Here is a 22,966-nt window from a genome sequence, read left to right as displayed (position 1 = left end):
AATTCTTCTGCTGGGTTTTGTGAAGTGGTCACTGGCTGACAGGAAAAAGTGGAGGTTTTCAAAGCAAAGGGAACCAACTTAGAAACATGAAATTTGTTCGTATGTTTGTGTGGAATTTTTTTTTTTTAAAAAAATCAGTCTGTAGCAACATATACTTGCCCATGTTAAATTAAAAAAAAAACAGGCAGAAAACTTGATAAAAGACTACACAATATATTGTTTGTTATGGTAAATAGATACTAATGTTCATCAAAAAGAAATGATTTGAATAAATTATGGTACATCCAATAGAAAATGTCAGACTGTATATCCCAGGGGAATGATGCCCCCTAAAGGAGGGCTGATAATGAGAATACTGTGGTGGCATTTATGTTTTAAGAGAGGAGAAATAAGATAGTTACCACATTGCGGCGCTACCGCATGAAATAGCAGCAGAGATGACGTGAAGTTGGGTGGGAGGACATTTTTTCATGTTTCATTTCTTTAGAAACCATGTCAGCGTGTTACCCGGTTGAAAGCTTAGATTTAAACTTGATTCAAACTTGAAACTCAATGTGACCAGACCCTAAACTCTCTGGGACTTGTCTCAATCTCTTCCTCTCATCAATCTCTAGGGTCACACTGGTACTCCCCTTGCTACAGACAAACCAAGCTGCAAATTCCTCAGTTTCTAATACCAGTTTGAATACGGCAAGTGCCCCACAGTGTCTGAGCACAGGGAGGGGAGATGTACCTAGGAAAAAAGACTTGAAGTAGAACATGAAGAAAAGGCATGTTCATGAACTAAACTCTTGGGGCCACATATGTTTGACTTTTTACAGTTTTGTTGAGATATAATGTAGATAGACATTTCTGTAGACATATGAATCATTCAGCTGACACCTCCACAATCAAGTTTTAAAACAGCAGATCCCTTTAAAAGGTCCACTGTGCCATCCTTACCCTCAAGTCCTTCTGATGTCATGGGTTTTTCTGGAAGTTCACATAAGCAGAATCTCAGGCATGCAGCCTTTTATGTCGGAATTCTTTCACTCAACATGTTTTGAGATCCAAAGTATTACTATGTGTGTGTGGGAACAATCAGGTCCCATATACCCCATTGCATGACTGAACAAAGCCAGAGATGCTAAGTCTGTTAATAGGTTAGTGCTCATCAGGCAATGGGAGAGAGGGAGCCGAGAGGCATAGGGTCTCCTGCGGGGATGGTAGAAATGTTCTAGAATTAGACCATGCTGATGTTTACACGGCATTGCAGATATACCATGACACTGGATTGGATACCCTAAAAGGGTTGAAGTGGTGAGTTCTCCATTATATAAATTTTATCTGAAAATTACATTTTAAGCAAGCACTGCATGAGTGCTTACTAAGCAAATCGTCTCTGGAGGCCAGCTGGCCTGGATTCAAGTTGGAATTTCATTCTGGACTAGCCTGAAGAACTTGGACAAAGGAGTCTCAATCCCCTCTGAAATCCATCTCAGATTAGGTAGCATCCGCTGTGGTAAAACCCAGAGATAGACTTCAGGTAAGGCACATTGCTTGACTAACGAAGGCCTCGTCAGTGTTGGCTACTTGTTCAACTGCCCACACTTGCCATATGCCATGCTGTTACTTGGCTCAACACGAAGAAAGCTGTGTAGTCCATCAGCAAGGTATGAGACCAAGCAAAGTTAAGACGTACGCCTGGCCTGGGGTACAGGCTTCTAATCCCAGCTACTTGGGAAGCTGAGGCAGGAAGACCACAGATTTGAGGCCAACAATGGCTACAGACTAAGTCTAATGCAAGCCTATCATAGATGTATGGAGTAAGCTATCAAGACATTATATCAAAATGAAAAGCATAGGCTAGGGCCTGGCACAGCGGCACTCAGTTGTAATCACAACATGTAGGAGACAGAGACAGGAGGTTGGTGTGAATCTGAGGCTAGCCTGATCTACACATTGAGTTTGGACTCAGCTTGGCCTATGCAGCAAGCTCTAGGCCAGCCAGGGCTACATAGCCCCACCTCAAAGATAGGCAAACCTGACTTGGACAAGGGCTTCCTCAGTTCAGTCTTCAGTGTTGCAAAGTTAAAATAACTTGTCTCCTTACTGAGGAATGTTCTGGGTGTTTTTTTTTTCCAAAAATACCAGTACTGTAAAAGACAAAGACCAAAGGAAAGGTTCCTGTACTACTAGATCTAGGAGGCTAACAGACATGCTCCCTTTTTTTCTACAAAGGATATTGTGGGATAGAGATTAAATAATTATATTGAACAGATTTTATTTTGTGGTTTGTTTGCTATTTTTAATTTTTTGAGACAGGGTTTCCCTGTGTAGCCTTGACTGTCCTGGAACTCACTCTGTACACCAGGCTAGCCTTGCACTCATAGAGATCTACCTGCCTCTGCCTCCCAAGTACTGGAATTAAAAACATGAGCCACCACTGCTTGGTGGTGGTGGTGGTGGTGGTGGTGGTGTGTGTGTATGTGTGTGTGTGTGCACTACTGGGGATTGGACTCAGAACTTCAATATGTAGTGAACACACAGTACCACTGTTCTAACACACCCTCAGCCCCAGACCTAGAATCTGAACCCTCTATAGCTGTGTGTATGTCAGAGGGTGCTAACCTTCACTACTATTAGCTGCAGGCTGAAGCCAGAGCCTTAGAGGCACCGGAAAGGATCCCAAGAAACATTTCTGCATCTTTAACCTCAGCACACACAGTTTGAGGATCTTAATGAAGGGTGTGAATCAGTGACCGGGAGCTCAAGCTGAAGGAAGAGCTTCCTAACACACTAGTGAAGCTGATACTCTAGTCCCTGGACCACGTAGTCAAGGAGCAAAAGTCCTCTACTGGATGACCCAGACCTTCAGGGATTCAAACACAAACTTCACGGTGGGAACAGCAGTAGGGAAAGAAACACAAAAAGATTTGGGAAGTCATCCATAGTCATCCATCTAGTCACTCGAAATGCTGTCCGGTAAATCCAGTTGGTTTACCTTCAAGCATGCTTTCCCTCATAGAACATGCAGAGTGTACAGACTGGATGCTACATTTTGGAATTCAGAGCTGGACGGGTGAACATTAACTGAAATAGTTATCCTTCATCCATCCCATTCTCCTAGGAGACACCAAATCAGCCGTCAGTCTAAGCAGTGTTGAGTCCAACAGGTAAACTTAGTATCCGAGTCTCAATGTCACAGGCACAAGAGAGAGTGCCAGAAATGACAAGTTTACCAAAAGCAGAGAAAAAATAAAACAAGAGCTGGCAGTCATCCTGTGGTATCACTGGAGTGAGAGGTCTCTTCTAATTAATATTTGTGTTATATATTTTTAGCTTTTGATCTTAAGGGGGTAGCTGTACTACCTAACAGTGCCAAATTCTTTTCATATTTAACATTTTCATTTTTAATTAACTGTGTATGTGTGTGTGTGTGTGTGTGTGTGAGAGAGAGAGAGAGAGAGAGAGAGAGAGAGAAAGAGAGAGAGAGAGAGAGAACATGAGCCGGAGGCGTTGAACACCTCTGGAGCTGGAGTTGCAGGTGGTTATGAACTCTGACAGGGGTGCTGGTTGGTGTCCAAACTTGGGTCCTCTCCAAGCACAGTACATGTCTTTATCTACTTAACCATCTTTCCAGCCCTACTTGCCTCATATTTTTTCAAACATTATTCTTTGAATTAGATACTCAAGGAAAATAGTCTGTTTTGCATAGGACGCAAGTCAGTTACTGTTTTTCAAGGTCCCAGGTTAATGCGATGTCACTTTCGGAGGTGGGATTTCGGCTCAGCAGACAGGTGCTGGGGAGGAGATGCTCAGAACATTTGAGCAGATGGCGCCTTTGTCTCCCCGTGAAAGATGTGGGGTTGGGGGGGATGATGAATGCATCTAGGACTCAGCCTCCTTCAAAGAGGTGACCTGCAGATCCCTTGCCTCCCCGAGGCCTCCTGGACACAAACACCCCTCCCGAGATTCTTTGCAAGCGCTGGCTGTCGCCTGTTCATCTTTACCTCTTCTCTCCCCCATGGCTGACCTTGGTTCCCCTGGCACTTCCAACCAGTTTCAATCCAGTGACTGCCTGGGAACTACCCTCCCCCTTTTCTTCCTTGCCTCTGGTTGCTACTGCCCTCCCCATCCAGGCAGCTTCCTGGGCAGGATCCACATCTTTAAGACAGAAGACGACTCCTCCAGACGCCCTCCCACAGCAGCCTGAAAGCTGGTCCCCAGGCCATCTCCTACCTTGTTCAACAGTATCACTGGTCCTCTTTTAAAAAGATGCCCTTAGGGTCTGGGGAGATGGCTTAGTGGTAAAGCATTTGAGCATGAGGCCCATATAATGCCAGATATAATAACACACTTCTGCGACCCCAGTATCCCTACAGTGATGTGGAGGTGGATGGAAGAATCTACAGGGAAACTCATGGACCATTTAGCCTAACTGTAAAGTGATAAACAAGAGACCATCTCTCAAACAGGATAGAAGGTGAGACACCTACGGTTGTACTGTCTCTGCAATCACTGTGACACATATACTCTGACTCCTACACATGAAAACACACATACAACACACATTGCCCCCCCATTTTTTTTTTAAGAAGGAACTACACTGTAGGCCAAGTCTTGTCTGAGGCCTGAACCTCCTTGCTCAGCAGTCAGGCAGGTAGCATTGCCTGAGAATTGTGAAGTTCATCTGAACTTGCTTGAACTTGTCCAAAGCTAGACCAGTTGGTTAGAATGCGGTAAAGACTACAGTTAACCAAAGTCCACTAAAGCTCTTTGGAAAATGTTCTCTCCTCAATGCTGTCCTGGGAAGGGAAACTTCAAACAGGATTCTTCAGCCAAGGCTAAGAACACAGCGGACAGTCTTTAGCCTATGGGGGTCTGGGGTGAGGCGGTGTGCCTCACTCCCTAGCTCCCCTCCCCATCTCTCCAAGTAGCATTTGCTCACAAGGCCTGGCCTGCCTCCTGCCAATGACTCCCATCTCCACTGATCTCATCCAAATAGCCACCAGCCCCTCCTCCTCCTGTGACTTTTACTGTCCTGTGCGTTTAGATCCTGCTTAATTAGGAGACGGCAGCACAGCATCTTTGGGTTATAAATGATTTTTCAAATGGACAAGGCATGAAGAATTCTCACTCTGTACAGCTCTTTGCTCCTGGGCAAGTTGCTAGGCATAATTGAACCTTAGTTAAATCACCTACAAGAGAACTATTGTAACACTGTTTAATCTTTTCTCCTGAGAAGGAAATGAAAGCTTACATCCAATAACAATCTACCCAGAGTCCACCATTTGTCAGGTCCTGAGTGGGATTCCCCTCTGCATGCAGTGAATATGTTTTATTACCATTGATTAATGAATAAAGCTATTTCAGCCAATTGCTTAGCTGAACAAAGCCAGGCAGGAAATCTGAGCAGAGATGTACCGAGAGAGGCAATGTCAAAGAGATGCCATGTAGCTGCCAAAAGAGACAAATGCTGGATCTTTACCAGTAAGCCACAGCTTCGTGCCAATACACAGATTAAGAGAAATGGGTTAATTTAAGATGTAAGAGTTAGTTTATAAGAAGCCTGAGCTAATAGGCCAAACAGTGTTGTAATTAATAAAGTTTCTGTGTAATTATTCAGGTCTGGGCAGCCCGGAAACCAAAGAGCAGTCTCCTTTTACAAGGTATTGCACTAGATGGGAACATACTGGCGTCCAAGGCAAATTCTGTGCCCTCAAAGAGCTTGCGTTCTAGTGGGTGATACACGTGATAAGCATGTAACTGAAAGGGCGTTTAATTAAGCTAATATTTTTTTTCTTTAAAAGATCACAGTGTATAATGAGATTGGGAGAAATCAAGTACAATTTTACACGAGACAGTCAGGAGATTCTCCAAAGGGCTGGCATTAGAGCAGGGACCTGAATGACGTCAAGCAGTGTGCTGTAAACCAGACATGGTGGTGCGTGTCTTTATTCCCAGCACTTGGTGGATGAAGGGAGGCAGACCTGTGGGAGCTTAAGGCTAGTCTAGCCCATGTATCAAGTTCCAGGCTAGGCAAGGCTACATAGTGAGGCCCTGTCTCAAAACAAGACAAAACAGAAACCGAGCAAAAAAACAGTAATACTAGAACAAGAAGTGAGCGGTGTGCAAATATGAGAAGAGTAACTATAAAGATCATGAAGCAGGAGGAAGCTCTGTGTTTTCACAAAACAGTCAAAAAGTCAACCCAGGGCAAGGCAAGAAAGCTGGGTCTCTTCAAATGAAACCAGAGGGATGGTGTTTGAAGAGGCTTGGAGTGCAGTGAGTGTACCAGAAACGACAGCTCTGAGAGGGTCTCCACTTTCCTGCTGAAGCTTCAGATTCTTTGACTCGTTTGTTTGTTTTTTGTTTATTTGTTTTGAGAAAATGTCTCCTTTGTTGCCTACACAGACCTTGACCTTCCAGGCTCCAGTGACCCTCCTGCCACAGCCTCCCAAGCAGCTGGGATCACAGACACGTGGCCCTGAGACTGACCGAATGTTCTCTGAGTACGTCCATCTATTGAACAAATATGTACCAAGTACAACCAGGTGCTAGGCGTCATACTCCAAGATAAATATGTCGTAGTGAATAACATGGGTGTGAGAGAAGCTGAGTAGGGTGAGGCGACATGTTGGTGACTGCTAAGGCCATCTGTTGCAACTTTATGAGCTGGACCTTGTGGCCCCCTGACACCTGCTCTTCTGTAGCATAGCATTACCTCCAGACGTGCCCTGTGAGTCATTGCTTGAACGTTAGGAGATGGGAAGTTGACATGCAGGATGTGAAGATGAGTCCTCAGAGTCAGCTCGACTGGATTCGGGATCAGCTGTCTGTGAGGCTGTCTCCAGAGAGGTTAACTGAGTCGGAGGAAAACCCACCCTGAATACGGGGGGCACCATTCTATGGGCTGGAGTCCCCAGTCTGAATGAAATGGAAGAAGAAAGGGGTGGAGCACCAGTGTTCGTCTCCATGTTTCCTGATTGGCAGACAGTGCGAGCAACCCGCTGGCACCCGCGCTGGCACATGCGCTGCGGCAGTGAGCCGGCCTCATCGCCACTTCTCTCTGGCTGTCGTGAACTATATCCACAGCGTAAGAGTCAAATAAACCATTCCATCGGTGGCTTTTGTCAAATATTTTGCCACAGCACTGTGAAAAGCAAGCAGTACGCAGAGTAAATGCAAACAAACCTAAGAAACCCCAGGGAACATATCTCAGCCTCATTTAGAATAGACCTTAACACAGAAAAACGCCTGAGAGCGAAAACATCATTAGACAACGTTGGTTCAAAAGGCTTAAGGAATGCGAGCTATCACTTAGTACTATAGCTCTAAAATATGAATCAGCACTGGATAGGAGAGTGGATTGTCGTTAGTTTAAGAAAGTCTCTTGGAAAACTGGTATACCAGTAGTTCTATTGGCGGAATTGAGTGCGGCCATCACACAGAATGCGATAGGCAAACACTTTGGTGTGGGACTGTGTGTATATTCTCCAAGATATAGGCTCATGATGTAGCAGAGGCTGACTTTAAACTCAACCATTCTGCCTCAGTCCCCCAAGAGCTAAGATTACAGATATATGTCACCCAACAGTCTTTGTAAATAATATAGATAATAATAACCAATTTCAGTCTAATAGTAGCTTTATGCTCCCCAAATGAATACATCCCCTCTTTTCAAGAACACATGGAACAGGGGCTGGGGCATGTGACTCAATTGATAGAGTCCTTGTTTTGACAGCCAGGAGGCCCTGGGTTGGATCTCCAGCACCACAGAAAACCAGGTATGTTGTAATCCTAGCACTTGGGAGGTGGAGACAGGAGGATCAGAAGCTCAAAGGAGCCGAGCCTGGAATACAAGAGGTTCAAACACAAGCAAATAAGAATGCATGGACCTCCAGGTGATGGTGGTGCACACTTTTAATCCCAGCACTTGGGAGGGAGAGGCAGGCAGATCTCTGTGAGTTCGAGGTCAGCCAGGTTTATAGAGCGAGTTCCAAGACAGTCAAGGCTACACAGAGAAACCCTGTCTCTAAAATACAAACAAAAATTAATTAATTAATTAATTTAAAAATAAAGAACACATGGGCCAAGCACAGCCAGTCACATCTGGTCATTTATCTCAATAAATTTCAAAGCATTTATATCTTATAGCTTATATTCACTGACCACAATGCAATAAATTTGAAAAACAAAAAAAAGGATAGTTTAAATAAAAGAATAGTTGAAATTTTCTTGATGCTTAGGAATGTAAGGAATACTATTTTTTTTAGCTTTTCTTTTTATTTGTGTGTGTTTATGTGTGCATATGATTGGGGTGCCTGTGGAGGACAAAACTGAGTGTGTGTGTGTGGTGTGTGTCTGTGTGTGTGACTGTGTGTGTGTGTGTGTGATTGTGTGTGTGTCTGTGTGTATGTCTGTGTGTGTGAGGCTGTGCGTGTGTGTGTGACTGTGTGTGTGTGACTGTGTGTGTGTGTGTGATTGTGTGTGTGTCTGTGTGTTTGTGTGCATATGATTGGAGCGCCTGCGGAGGACAAAACTGAGTGTGTGTGTGGTGTGTGTGTGTGTGACTGTGTGTGTGTGTGTGACTGTGTGTGTGTGTGTGTGTGACTGTGTGTGTGAGACTGTGTGTGCCTGTGGAGGACAAAACTGTCAGGTCCCCTAGAACTGGAGTTACAGGTGGCTGTGAGTAGCCCCACTGGGGACTGGGAATCAAGATCTGCAGGAGCAGCGAGTGCTCTCCACTGTCCTGAGCCATCTCTCTAGCCCTACTATTTAGTTCTGAAGTAGGTTGTGAGCTGAGGACATAGCTCAGTGGTAGAGCACTTGCTTAGTATATGTGTGAGGCCATAGGTTCAATTCTCAGCCCTGGGGAAAAAGAGAAAGGAAGGGAGGGAGGAAAGGAAGGAAATGAATAAATTGTGGTTGGGCGTGGTGGTGCACAACTGTAATCGCAACTCTCAGAAAGCTGAGGCTGGATTATCAAAAAGTTGAAGTCAGTCTGAATTTCATAACGAAATGGGGGTGGTGATGGTGATCACTGAATTACAATAAGAAAAAAATTTTACTGTGAAAACTCTGTGTTTAAAGTAGTGCTGCAAGATTTACCGTGTCATATTCTCTTATAGTGTCATTTACTTAACAAGAAGTATTAAAAATCAAATGGGAAGGTATTCAGCACAAAAACCAGGAAGAAAAATTAGAAAGTAAATAATAAAGAAGAGAGTAGAGGAAAACCAATAAATAAGAACAAAATCAAAGACTTAGTGAACTACAGAAATATTGGTGGTGTCTGGAAGATAAAGGTAGGAAGACACACACATAAGGAGTACAAAGTAAAAGAAAAATTTATAGACAAAATTTCCATTTTTATTGATTTTATTAAGCTCTGCATTTTCTCCGCTCCCCTCTCTTTTTCTCCCCTCCCCTTCTACTCTCTCCCATGGTCCCCATGCTCCTAATTTACTCAGGAAATCTTGTCTTTTCTACTTCCCATGTAGCTTAGATCCATGTGTGTTTCTCTTAGGGTCCTCATTGTTGTCTAGGTTCTCTGGGATTGTGGTTTGTAGGCTGGTTTTCTTTGCTTTATGTTGAAAAACCACTTATGAGTGAGGATATATGATATTTGTCTTTCTGGGTCTGGGTTACATCACTCAATATGATGTTTTCTAGCTCCATTCATTTGCCTGCAAATTTCAAGATGTTATTATTTTTTTTCTGCTGTGTGGTACTCCATTGTGTAAATATACCACATTTTCCTTATCCATTCTTCAGTTGAGGGGAATTTAGGTTGTTTTCTAAGCTATGGCTATGACAAACAATGCTGCTATGAACATATTTGAGCACATGTCCTTGTGGTATGATTGAGCATCCTTATATACCCAAGTGTATATACCCAAGTATGTATACCCAAGTATTGCTGGGTTTTGAGGAAGGTTGGTTCCTAATTTTCTGAGAAATCGCCACACTAACATCCAAAGGGACTGTACCAGCTTGCACTCCCACCAGCAATGCAGAAGTGTTCCTTTTACCCCACAACATCTCCAGCATAAGTTGTCAACAGTGTTTTTGATCTTGGCCATTCTTACTGGTGTAAGATGGAATCTCAGAGTTGTTTTGATTTGCATTTCTCTGATGGCTAAGGATGTTGAGTATTTCCTTAAGTGTCTTTCAGCCATTTTAGATTCCAATGTTGAGAGTTCTCTGTTTAGGTCTGTATTCCATTTTTTCATTGGATTATTTGTTCTTTTGTTGACCAATTTCTTGAGTTCTTTGTATGTTTTGGAGATCATACCTCTGTCTGATTTGGGGTTGGTGAAGATCTTTTCCCATTCCATAGACTGTCGTTTTGTCTTGTTGACTGTGTCCTTTGCTTTACAGAAGCTTTTCAGTTTCAGGAGGTCCCATTTATTAATTGTTTCTCTCAGTGTCTGCGCTACTAGGGTTATATTTAGGAAGTGGTTCCCTGTGCCAATGCATTCAAGTATACTTCCCACTTTCTCTTCTATAAGGTTCAGTGTGGATGGCTTTATGTTGAGGTCTTTGATCCATTTGGACTTGAGTTTTGTGCATGGTGATAGATATGGGTCTATTTTCATTCTTCTTCATATTGATATCCAGTTATGCCAGCACTACAAAATTTATATTTTTAATGTCCTAAAAACTGGATTCTTATTATTTGAAGATATAGATGAAAGAGGGGACTGGAGAGATGACCTAGTAGTTAAGAGCACTGCTTGTTCTTCCAGAGAACCCAGGTTCAATTCCCAGCACTGACATGGCAGCTCACAACTGTCTGTAACTTCAATTCCAGAAGACCCAAAACTGTTTTCTGACCTCCACAGCGGCCACACAGAAAGTGCATAAACTTACATGTAGGTCAAATATGTATACACATATAAAATGATTTTTCAGTAAAATACAAATGAAAGAGATACACAGCTGAGGAAATTTTAAATATGATACAGAAGTCACCAAGATGGCTAAGCAGGTAAAGGCAGTTTGCTGTCAAGCCTGGCAACCTGAATTTGATTCCAAGAATCCACTTGGAGTAAGAAGAAAACCAACTCCCACAAGGTGAACTGTGTTCTCTATATGTGTGTTGTGGTGCATGAGCACAGAGACACACAATAAATAAACAAACAAACAAATAAATAATTTGCTATCATCAGCAAACAATTTGAAATCTCCCCTATCAGACATGAAATATACATTTGCTTATATTAAAAAAGGGGGTGGGGGAGAGAGGCTAGAGAAGTGTTCAGTCAGTATAGGGCTTGCTGTGTACTTTACTGAGTTCTATCCCCAGACCCCACAAATGGGAGGGGGGAAAAAGCCGGCTAGAGTAGCTGGCATGTTTGTACTCTTACCGCTGGGGAGACAGAGACAGGCAGATTCCTGGATCTCTGCCCATCCAGCCTCGCCTAATTGGTGAGTTACTGGCCAGCTGGAGATATCATCTCAGAAAATAAGATGGACAGGGTCTTGAGAGAAGAGGACCTGGGTTCAGTTCCCAGCACCCACACGGCAGTTCACGACTGCCTGTAACTCCAGTTCCAGGGTTTCCAACACCCTCATACATGCAGACAAAAACACAACGCACATGAAACAGAAATAATTTTAAAAAATAAGATGGATAGCACCTGAGGAATCACACCCAAGGATGTCCTTTGCCCCCTCTCCCACATGCACCCGCGCACACACAAATACATTCATATGAACATGTATGCACATGCAAATCGGCATACACAGACACGACACACAAATAATAATGAAAGGGGCCAGGTGGAATGGCGCATACCACTAGTACCAGCGGTCACCCAGAAGGCAAAGGTAGGAGGACAGCAAGTTTGAAGCCAGCGTGGACTGCAGAGCAAGTTCCGGGCCAGGCCAAGGCTTACAGCCATGGTTTATGCCCCAAGTCTCTTAAGTAATACATCAGGACATAACCTTACATGGAGTGCCGAGTGAGACACTGTTTTTTTTTTTAAAAAAAAAACCAAAGGTGGTAATAATAACAGGAGATTGAATCACTAAGAGGTTTAATAGACTGCTAGGTACGTGCTCTTGTTTACTAGAGTTTACTCTAGAACTATGTAAATGTGTTACACAATTACAGTACTGAATTACACTTAAGCAAACCACAAGCCCTCCAGAGGAGAAACAGAACAAAACGAATGTAACCTAACTGTATCAAGTTGATGAACCCAGAAGGGAGTATCCCAAAGGATTTTAAATAAAATTTTGAATGGTGTGTGTGTGTGTGTATTTGTCTGTCTGTCTCAGGGGTGGATGATAGAATGTAAATTAGTCACAGGCAAGACCCTGTGTTTGATCCTCAATGCTGAAAAACGTAATTAAAGTGAGCAATTTTATTCTACATCCCTAGGACATACTCAAGGGCAATTCAAATGAATTGCAACCCACACACAGCACAGCACAGACTCAAACAGGCACACATACACATAAATGCATTATTTTTAAAAATACCTCCACTCCTGAAAATAGGGAAGCAGTTATTCTGAAGTGTGGTCCCTGGCCCCAGGCATCACATCTGACCTGTGGGTGTGTGATAAAGTCTATATGAAAGTTCTAAAGGACAGAGCATTGCTAAGGGGGTAAGACTAAGAATGTCTTTAAAATATAGTGACTTGGCAACTACAACCTAATGACAGCTCTTCCTTGGTTGGCAGATTGACTATATTGTCTCTTTTCCTAAGCAGTAAAGCCCATACATACATTCTGACCTGTGCTGACCTGACTCTGGCCTTACAAAATGCCTTGTCTAGCATGGGAGCCCACATCAGAAATTTTGAACAGTTAAGTACAAAGTATGGGTACCCGTATGTCATAAACAGTGAGCGACCAGGGCATCCATATCACAGGACTGAGACCAAATACAGAACACAAAACAACCTCAGGCAGCAGGGTTAGGAGAGGGAAACCATCATTTACTAAAGCAACAGACTCAGACAGACCTTAAGGGGCAACCCACCTTTCCTGACTGGGTTGTAGCCCTTACAGCAGGAAATATAACTACCAGGACAGAGTGCCTCTTAGGAGTGCCTGGGGCTCCAGCCTTTGCCCTAAACCTTCGCTGCCCCAGGTGTTCGCCCAGGTGTCGTCCTGCCAGTACTGACACGTAAGCAGAGAGCTTTGCTGTTGTGTGCACAAACCTTAAGGCCAGAGAGGAACCAGCTTAGTGGGGATCAAGTGACTTGCTCCCTGCAATGAACTATTTCTTGCCTCAGTGTCTGTGTGCTCAGGATATGTGTTTGTGTGGGCATGTCCACGTGTGTGTAAGTCTGCATGTGAGACCGGAGGTTGATACTAGATGTCTTCCTCAATTGCTCCCCTCTTGAGGCTTATCGTTGACAGGCTGCCTGGCCAATGAGCCCCAGGAATCTACCTGTTTCTGCCTCCCTAGGACTGGGTTTACAGATCCGTGATAACACACAGTATTTTTTTGGGGGGGGGGGAGGCTGGGTAGCACAGAGCCAACCTCAGGTCCTCATTCTTGTGTGGCAGGCACTTTAACTACTGAGCCATCGACAAACCCCAGTCAATCCTGACTGTCACCTTGACTGGATTTGGTTCACATCACTTAGGAGCTACACCTCTGGACTTGTGTGGGAGTCCAGTTTTAGGAAGGTTTAGCTAGGGTGGGAAGACCCACTCTGCTGTTGGCTGCATCATTTCAGGCTGAACATTAAGGTCCCAGACTAAATTTAAGGAAGGAAGTGGGCTGAGCACCAGCTCCAGGGAGGAGTCACAAGCCGAGGAATAGAGGCAGCCTCGCAAAGAAATGGGTTCTCCTGGGGAGGAAGTCAGCCTTAGCAACACCCTGACTTTAGCCCAGCGAAACTTCTTTGGACTTCTGGTCTATGTAACAATAAGATCATGAATTAAATAAATTCGTGGCAGGGGCGATAGGAAACTGATGTGCTCGGGGTGGCTGTCACTGTTACTGCTTCCACAGAACCGAGGTGGGAGGCTTTTTTTTTTTTTTAACTCCAATCAAATTCCTCAGCACCAGTTTTCTGACAGGACACTACTATTCCCCCATCTGTGTCACGTGTAGAGACCTAAGGGAGGGTTGACCAACCCTAGCAATCCATTGACTCAGTGGTTGAGCTTAGGGGAACTTGGGCCCATGCTGGCCAATCAAAATCCATCTCTGGGAATTTATACATGGAAGCAACACGGATGTTGATCCTTTGCGCTGGGGTTTGGTTGAAGATTCAAAGTTGAAAACCAAGCTGGGGGATGCAAAAGCCTGCATGGCTAGCAGGCATCTCAGAGTGGATGGAGCTGGAGAAAACAGAACAGAGTTGACCACCAGGAGAGGCGGAAACCAGGTTCCTTTGAGCTTCTGGATTGGGTTGCTTCTGACGCTCGCGTCACCTGTGGAAAAAAAAATCAATCAATCTTGCTATTGTTCACACTCATTGAGCAGGCTTCCAGCTCCTTGAAATACAAATGATTTTATAATTATCTGTTTGAGCTGTCACGTGCAATGGCTGGAGGATGGATTCTTTCGTCACCTGTCTTTCTCTTTGTTTCTATGTCCAACTCTTGACTGTTTTACCTTGTCTATATTTTATCTAAGTCATATGGTAGCACATACAGAGTACGGAGAGGCTCTAGTCATTCTGTGCTCCCACCTTCCACTAAGTCCTTACTTCAAACACATGGGATCAGTTTCCAAAATTCTGTTCTGGTTAAATCTTGTATTTATTTGTTTTTAGGTTTGATTGTGTCAAATTTTCTTACTTTGACAAGTTCATATATATACATATATATATATATATATGTATTATATTGTCTACTGACATATCCACCCGCCACTCCCCTACCCACTTCCTTGCTCCCTCAAACATGTCCGCTTCTCTTGCCACTTTCATGACCTGTTCATTTTTTTTTAATAACCTGTGAACTCCAAATAGAGATGCTTGCATGAGTCTGAACCTATAAGACTTTCCCTTTCCTGATCCCTGACCCTCCTCTCTGTTTAATGACAAAGAATTCTGATAAAAATTGCATCCAGTCCGAACATCCTGCAGGACTGCTTTTCTTCAAATTTCCACCCAGGGAATTGTTTCTGCTCTACCTCATGTGGGATTTCTTTTTCTGAGGCAGGGTCTCACTATGCAGCCCCAGCTGGCCTGGAATTCGCAGGGATCTGCCTGACTCTGCCTTCAGAGTGCTGAGATCCAGGTCATACAATACCATGTCTGTTTTTTTAGCCACCTTTAACTTGAAGTAAGGAATGGAGTGGTTGAGAATTAATATGGTTATTAATGTTATTATGGTGGAAGGTTCTCCACCACTATTGTAGTTACTTCAGCAATGATTCGCCATTTTTATTTTTTTTACATTTTATTTATTTATTTTGTTTGGGGAATATGTGTATGTGTGTTAGCTTGCGTGTGGAGATTAGAGACAGTCTGTGAAACCTGGTTCTCTCCTTCCACTGTGTGGGTCTGGGAATCGAACTTTGGCTCAGTAATTAATGGCTTACCAGAGAAGCCATCTTACCCACCCCCAGCCATGACTCTTGTTTGCCTTTCAGTTCTCAAGTTTCTAAGTTCCAGACTATGCAGTTAAACGCTACTATAGGAAAATAAGCACACATTATAAATCCTCATGGCCACAGGGGATGGGACTATCACATTTACAAGGTGAGACCAACCACACACTTTGCTAAAGGTTGCCAACAGACAGCCATTGACAAGGACTTCCCAGTCTTTCCTAGAAATCTGGTTAAACATGTTGAGAAGGTTGTGGGTGTTGCTTAGTGGTATGGAGCTTGTCTGGCATACATGTGGCCTTGGGCTCAGTTTCCAGCTTTCCCCAAATTAAAAAACTAGGGCTGTCAAGGTGGTTCTGTCGGTGAAGGTGTCTAACCCGATGACCTGAGTTCAATCCCCAGGACCTACTTAATGGAAGGTGGGAACTGACTCATAAAATTGTTCTCGGAGTTCCACATAGGCACCCCCAACACACACACACACACACACACACACAGAGAGAGAGAGAGAGAGACATGCACACATACGTACACACACAAAATTAAACATATAATTTAAATTAATATTAAAACAAAAATGATAGAAAAGGGGAACTTCTTATCATTAATCTCTATTAATAAGGTGGAGCAGGCGCAGGCGAGCAGCTGGAGACTGGGTGTGGTGTTAGCTGCACCCTCTATTAGCCTTTAAGAAACTCGGGCTATTCTGCTAGCACCCCTTCTTCACATGTCTTCATCTGTACAAAGAAGCCCATGGTACGTACATACCTTCCTGTCTCATTGGCTGAGTGCTTGGAAGAATTAAGCAAAATGGACACAGGTAAGGTTTCATCACACACAGTACAGATTGTCAGGTGAAGTTTGGATGGGAGATCTTTATTCAAACCGGAGACTGGGGGATCACAACCATTCTACTTACCGTGGTCGAGAAAGAGGACTGCAACAGATAAACCAACTTCTTCGATATCTGTTTTGTGTTGAGAATTATACAAGCCCACATACAGAGTAGTATCAAATTTGGAATGTAAGTAAGGATGCTACTATATGCAAATGGTTAAAGATTCAGTGTATGAATGCACATAATGATGAGAACAGATGCTACAGATTTCTGCAAAGCCTGCCTACACTGATCTTCAGCAGATGCTTCCAAACTCTGCCTGAATTACAGCGTTTGCGCAAGACAAAAAGCCCAGTGGATTTGTACCAGAGATCGCCAACTTCCTCCACCCCCACAACTGTCTTTACTTAGTACTAAGTTTAGAGCAGATGGAGAAACCAGCAAATAAGACAATGCCTGCATCTGCTAATAAATTAATACTGCTGAACCCAGCGAGGAGAAAGCTCCAAGTGGTCTGTGCATGGTAGCAGGGGAGTGAATAATGCATGCAAGGGTTCCTGCTTTTGAGGAATTCAACATTTACATAATTTAGACATGACACATTTTGGTCACACTTACTAGGTACTTACTGTGTGCCTGGTACTCTGGTAAGTAATTTAGTCTTACCAGCTCATTTGATCTTTTTAATGGTCCCATGAAACAGAAATTACCTAGTTTTCACAGAGGTTCAGTGACTTGGTCCAAGAGCACGTGGCTAAGCAGCTGAGTAGAGTTTTCAAAGCCCATGTTCCTAAATGCAATGCTAAACTATTCTTCTAGAAAGACACAGAAAAGAATAGAATACATTCTGACTTAAGTCATACTTACTGTATTTGTGGGTTTTTAATGATTCATTTTTAATTATGTGTATGTGTGTGTCTGTGTACATGTGTGCATGTGTGTGCAGGTGCACCCATGGAGGCCAGAAGAGGGCACTGGATCCCTTGAGCTGGAGTTAAAGGGCAGTTGTGAGCTACTCCACCCCTCTCACACCCTGCCTCCCTGTGACCAGAACTCTTCTTTCCCACAAACTCTCTCACTTTCATGTCTGTTGTGTGTGCATGACCAACCAAGTTTCATTAAGGTTGCTTACATGAGCATTGATGGGAAGTTATTTACTGAATGGGACATGGGCAACTTATTAGTGGCTAGACCACCCAAGAATGGGAGGCCCACCCCCACAGCAACCACTAACATTCAATAGCCCCTAGGGAGTCAATCTTGTGCAGGTCTTGTATGACTACTGACAGCTGTAGTGACTTCATGAATACAAGGAACATGTCATATCCAGATGACATATTGTTGTGGTTTACCCCTTTGTCCTCTGGCTAGTACATTCTCTTCTCTCCTTCTTCTTTCCACATTCCCCGAGCCTCAAAGGTGATGATGTATATGTCCCATTTAGGACCAAACAATCTACCATCACTTATTCTCAGTTTGCCAATCTACGTGTTTCTGCATTAACTACCATGCCCATTGCAAAAAGAACCTTCTCTTATAAGAGTTGAGCACAGCACTAATCTATGAATATAAACCCAAGTATTTAGAAGGTAGTTTGACAACATGTCCATTTATAAAACAATAGTAATAGATTACCCATCTTCCCCAGCCAGGGCCTGTGATTTTTCTAGCCAAGGGCTTTCACACAGGTTTTCAAAACCAGGCCTGAGTTTCTTCCTATGAAGTAGGCCTCAGACTCAACTATGAAGTTGTTGGTGAGCCCCACATCAGCTATGCCACTATTACACTGATGGGCACTTCTTGATTAGCAGCTCATTACTGTAGCTCTCAGTTCACAGGTAAGATCGTTGATGACTTTTCTCTGCCTTCTACCATGTGAGTCTCAGATATCAAAATCAGACTATCAGGCTGGACATACTTCACTTCTTTGTCCGCTGAGCCATCTCACCAACCCTTGAATGTTTTAGTCCAGGAAAGGGCCAATGGAAAACTCTGAAGTGTGTGCCTGTATACTGCTTGCTGCTGAGAAGAGTAGAGAGGGGAGACGGACTAGGGGTGGAGGTTGTTGCCCAGTGGTAGCACACATTCAGGAGGTTCTAGGTTCAAGCTCTAGTACCTCTTGGGTGGGAAGGAAAGGGAGAAGTAGTGATAGACAGTGAGGTCCAAGTAGGCAAATTCAAGGAAGCTTCAGGAGCTACCAGAGACTGGGTCAAGGCTCATGAGAGCATTATTGAGATGAGAGAACTTGTTTCTCCATCAGGATGTCTGGCTGGTTGCCTCAAGACATATCAGAAGACCAGAACCTAAATTTTGATGAGTCCAGAAAACTATTGTGACTTATTTTCTCCATTAATTTGCTCAAGTTCATCACAGTCTGTATTGGTTGTAGATGGGGGAGGCATGAGTTTGATCACTCACGCAAGATCTAGTCAAGATTGTTTCTTTCTGGTGAGTGCAGTGTGGATCAGTGGAGAATTCTAAACAGAGTAGTGACATGACCTGAACCATGTCTTTCAAGGACTCCATTCTCATCCATATGGTGTAAAGTAGCACTGTCCTGTTGAGATTCAGATGGTAATTGTGAATTTCCTCGTAGAGACACTAGTGCCTAAAAAGCTGGGCATAGTACCCAATAATCCAAACACTTGGGAGGCCGAGGCACGGTAATTACAAGTTTCAGACAAGCCCGGCATCTATAGTGAGACTCTGCCCCAAAAATAGCAAAACTATACAAGCACAGGTAAACTCAATAGCGTGTGTGCGTGTGCGTGTGCGTGTGTGTGTGTGTGTGTGTGTGTTTGAATGCATGCATCCTGCACTCATGAGGAAGCAGAGGAGGACATCAAGTGTCTTCCTCCTCTGTCACTTTACACCTTTTTCCCTTGAGACGGTGTCTCAGTGAATTCGAGAAGCTCACCATTCCCACTGGTCAGAGAGCTCCCAGGATCTACTTGTTTCTGCCCACAACAGACAGCCTGTCTTTCCCATGGGTGCTGGAGGACAGCAAACATCCGTACCCACTGAACCATCTTCCTAAGCCCAAAGCCAATATCAATACTATAACATAACCTCATATGGCTAAAATACCATTTTAACATATAGTCAATATAAACATTGAATCATGTTACTTTCATAATGTCTTCGAAATTGAGTGAGTATTGTCTGCTTCCAGCATATCTTGGTATGGGCCAGCTATAGCTCAGGCACTCAGTAGCCACCTGTGGCTGGGGACTTCAACATGGACGGACGGGAAGCAATATGTCCTTCACCTACCTCCCCTACCTGTGGGGTTGTAGGTGCTGTCTCCCCCATACTCCAGGTTCATGGAACTCTCCAAGGCAGCTTCCAGAACTCCCTGAGAATGACCGGATAATACCTCAGCCTCCAAGGTGACAACGTTAGACCTGTGAACAGCACTTCCTGTCCTAAGCACTTGCCGCCATTCTGTCAGCATGACAACACACTCATTGGAATCCTGCAGCTGCCCCACACTGATAGACTAAGGAGCTGAGCCCCAGGAGAGATGAAGTAATTTCTCCAAAGCCACACCCTTGTGTCAGAATCTGTGATTTCATCTGCTGTACCGGTGACCCTTCAGGTTTTTGTCCCTATGCCCTCTGAAAGCTTTTGTAAAGGCAGGCATCACTTTCCACTCTAAGCACGGCTGCTGCAAAGGGGCTTTCCCCTGTACGTTATAAATAAGCTTTATTTTATACATTTTAACTATGTTCATCAACCGGGCTAAATTAATTTATTAATCCTTCCCGGTTATCTGTTTAATTCTTTTGGACTTCCTACCCATGCAATTACATCACCAGCTAACAAAGGCCATTTTATCTCTTTCTTTTTAATTTTCACTTATTTGTTTGTTTGCTTGTTTATATGTCTTGCTTTATTGTACTGCTATGACATTTAAGTGCACCCAGGACCACTCAACCACCAAAAGAAGAAAGCTATCTCACTTAGAGACACGAACCGCGTGGGGCTCCTGAGAGCTGTTTGTGCCACAGTTTCTAGGGTTGGCGGTAGGCAGTACTGAGCATGTCTACAGGCCCAGTGGCAGAGTGTGTGCCGTGGGGTTTTCTGGAGGCCCTGTTTTGGAGTCGTTTGTGAAACGTTTACACCAGCCTTTCCTCATCATTTGCGATGAACACTTAGCCCCGGCACCCGCTGAACCATCTATCAAACTGTCATCCCCACAGTCCTGGACCGACTCCCACCAGGCCTTGCTATAGCTGCTGCTCGGGTTGGAAGAGGACCAGTGGACTCCCCGGGGCTCTGTAGAGCTGCAATATGGCAGCCTCCACGTGCAAATGGAGGGAGTTGTATCCTTCTAGGCTATTGCTGCTGCCTTGTGTGAGGGCAGGGAGACACTTGCCACACAGATGTGGATGAATGAAGTACTGAGAGGCCAGTCGTTCCTAGTGCTGTGTTAATACTGTGGGCAGTTACTGGTGTCAGTGTTGGGAGCGGCAAAGTCCATCTACAGTTGGGATGCTCTGTTTGCTCAAGGAGGGGGGACCTCGCTAGCGGCCCCAAACCCCACAGCAGGAGCGGATAGCATGGTGAGGGAGCAGGTGCACAGGCTGCAGACATGTTGGAGCATAAACTGCGGTCACTGCTGGTACCACTGCACAGCCTGGCCTCTCGGGCCACAGAGCATGGACCGCGAGACCCTGGCGCACACCAAACAAAACCATCAACAAAAACATAGACCAAAACAATTCCTTTCAACAGCGGGTTCATGGCATGAGCAGGGTCTCCTTGGAGTAACAGCTGGGGTCTTACGCTTGCAGAAAAGATCTGCGAAAGCATCTCTCATCCCTCAGGTTGGGCTAAGCTGTCGCCCCATACATTCCTTCCAGCAAGAGTTCAGGTGCTCTCTGATGGTGCCTATGAGCAGAAGACCCTGCTTGTCTGTCCCTCTTTCTCAGAAGGTTCCTAGGACTTGGGCATGAGGAGTGGGGTTGTGTGTGACTCTCTAAATGGGGTTTTCAAGGAAAGGTACAAGAGTTCCCTGTCCAGAGGTGAGGTGGGGATTGTCCCCATCTTTGTCATAATAAAGCTGGGCCAAAACAAAACTATACTATTAATATGGTACTAAGTGGACATTCTTAAATGTTTCTTAGAGACAAAACTTTTATTACAAAAATATTATTAGGTATAATATTTACTGCATTTTTTAGATATAACTTGTTAGAATAAAGGCATCTCCTTGTCTTAATATGATCAGAATTCTTCTTATTATAAAAGAGCGTTAAGTTTTATACAAAAATGTCTCTGTCTGGGAGATCATCTTACCACTCTTCCCCATTTTTGCTGCTGCGAACACCAATGCTTTTTCCAGGGCTAACAAGCTTTGCGTTCCTGGAATGGACTTCCCTCGTAAAGATGTCTTGTGTAATATATGTCACTGGATTCAATTAGCTAATTATTTTCTTCAGGGTTTTATGGGAGAGATTAGCATGTAACTGTCAGCTCTTTTTCTGTCTTTCCATTCCAACATCATCTTATACTGGCCTCATAAAAGGCTGGGACAAATTCTCTTTTCTCAGCCTTCTAGAAGAGTCTGTGGAAGGAAGGTGTGTTTCTGTAAAATAATTCACTAATGGAAACCAGGGAAAAAGTGCAAAATTTTTAGCCATAAATTAAACTTTTTAAAAATAATAGTCTTAAGAATGCTTTGAAAAGTTCGTACTATGTATTTCAACTATTTTCAAAAGTATTGTATGAGTTCTGGAAAACTGTTTTGGGTTGTTCTCTCTCTCTCTCTCTCTCTCTCTCTCTCTCTCTCTCTCTCTCTCTCTCTCTCCTTTGTAATCTTTGAGACAGGGTCTATGTTGGCATAGGTAGCCTCAAACTCCCAGGTTCCAGACCTTCCCCAAGCACTGAGACTGTAGGCAAACAAAACCACATCTGTCTAACAGTTGAGGGGGGGAGGAGTTTGTTTTGGTCCTTTTTGTTGATGGTTCGTTTGAGTTTTTTGTTTTGTTTTGTTTTTTGAGACTGGATTTGACTGTGCAGCCCAAGATGGCCTGCTTCAGCTTCTTAAATGCCAGGAGGGCAGAGATGTTCTACCATGCTCAGCTCCTAAGTTTTGCTTTTTTAAAAAAAGTTGCTTTAGTAGTTTCACCTAATATTAACACTATGGCATTATTTTATCATATTAATGCTGATATCATGTCTACCAATATCTCCATAAAAGGACAATTACTGATGGGACATACATTGAAAATATGCTGAGTGGAAGAAATCATTTACGAAGAAACTCATGCTGTTCAAACTTATTCAGACGCAATGCTCAGAACTGAAAAATTGACAGAGCCAGAAAACAGATTCCAGGCTTCTCAGGCTTGGGGCCTTGGAAAGAGTGGAAAGGAGTGGATTGGGAAGGACTAGCTGCCGGCAATGTAGGCTTTCTCTCAGAGGATAATAAAAACACTCTAAAACTGGTAGTATTGATAGTTGCACATTGAATTGTAAACTATGTGAATTGGAGCTCAATAAAGTTGTTTCTCTTTAAAATGTCACTATGAGTTTAATACCCAGCAAAAGCAAAACCAACTAACCAACCAAAAAGAAAAAAAAAAAAACAAAACAGAAACCCACACCTT

The 22,966-nt window shown here is 43.7% G+C and overlaps 1 pseudogene; it reads left to right on the top strand.

Annotated features, from left to right (window-relative positions):
• Positions 1-6,760: 6,760 nt before the first annotated feature.
• LOC125390298 (epidermal growth factor-like protein 7 pseudogene) lies at positions 6,761-21,066 on the top strand (annotated as a pseudogene).
• The last annotated feature ends 1,900 nt before the right edge of the window (positions 21,067-22,966 follow it).

This window comes from Myodes glareolus, chromosome 13 (assembly GCF_982192425.1).
Source record: "Myodes glareolus chromosome 13, mMyoGla1.1, whole genome shotgun sequence".
Taxonomy (NCBI): domain Eukaryota; kingdom Metazoa; phylum Chordata; class Mammalia; order Rodentia; family Cricetidae; genus Myodes; species Myodes glareolus.
Note: the sequence above shows the minus strand (reverse complement) of the source record. Positions and strands in the feature narration are given on the sequence as shown.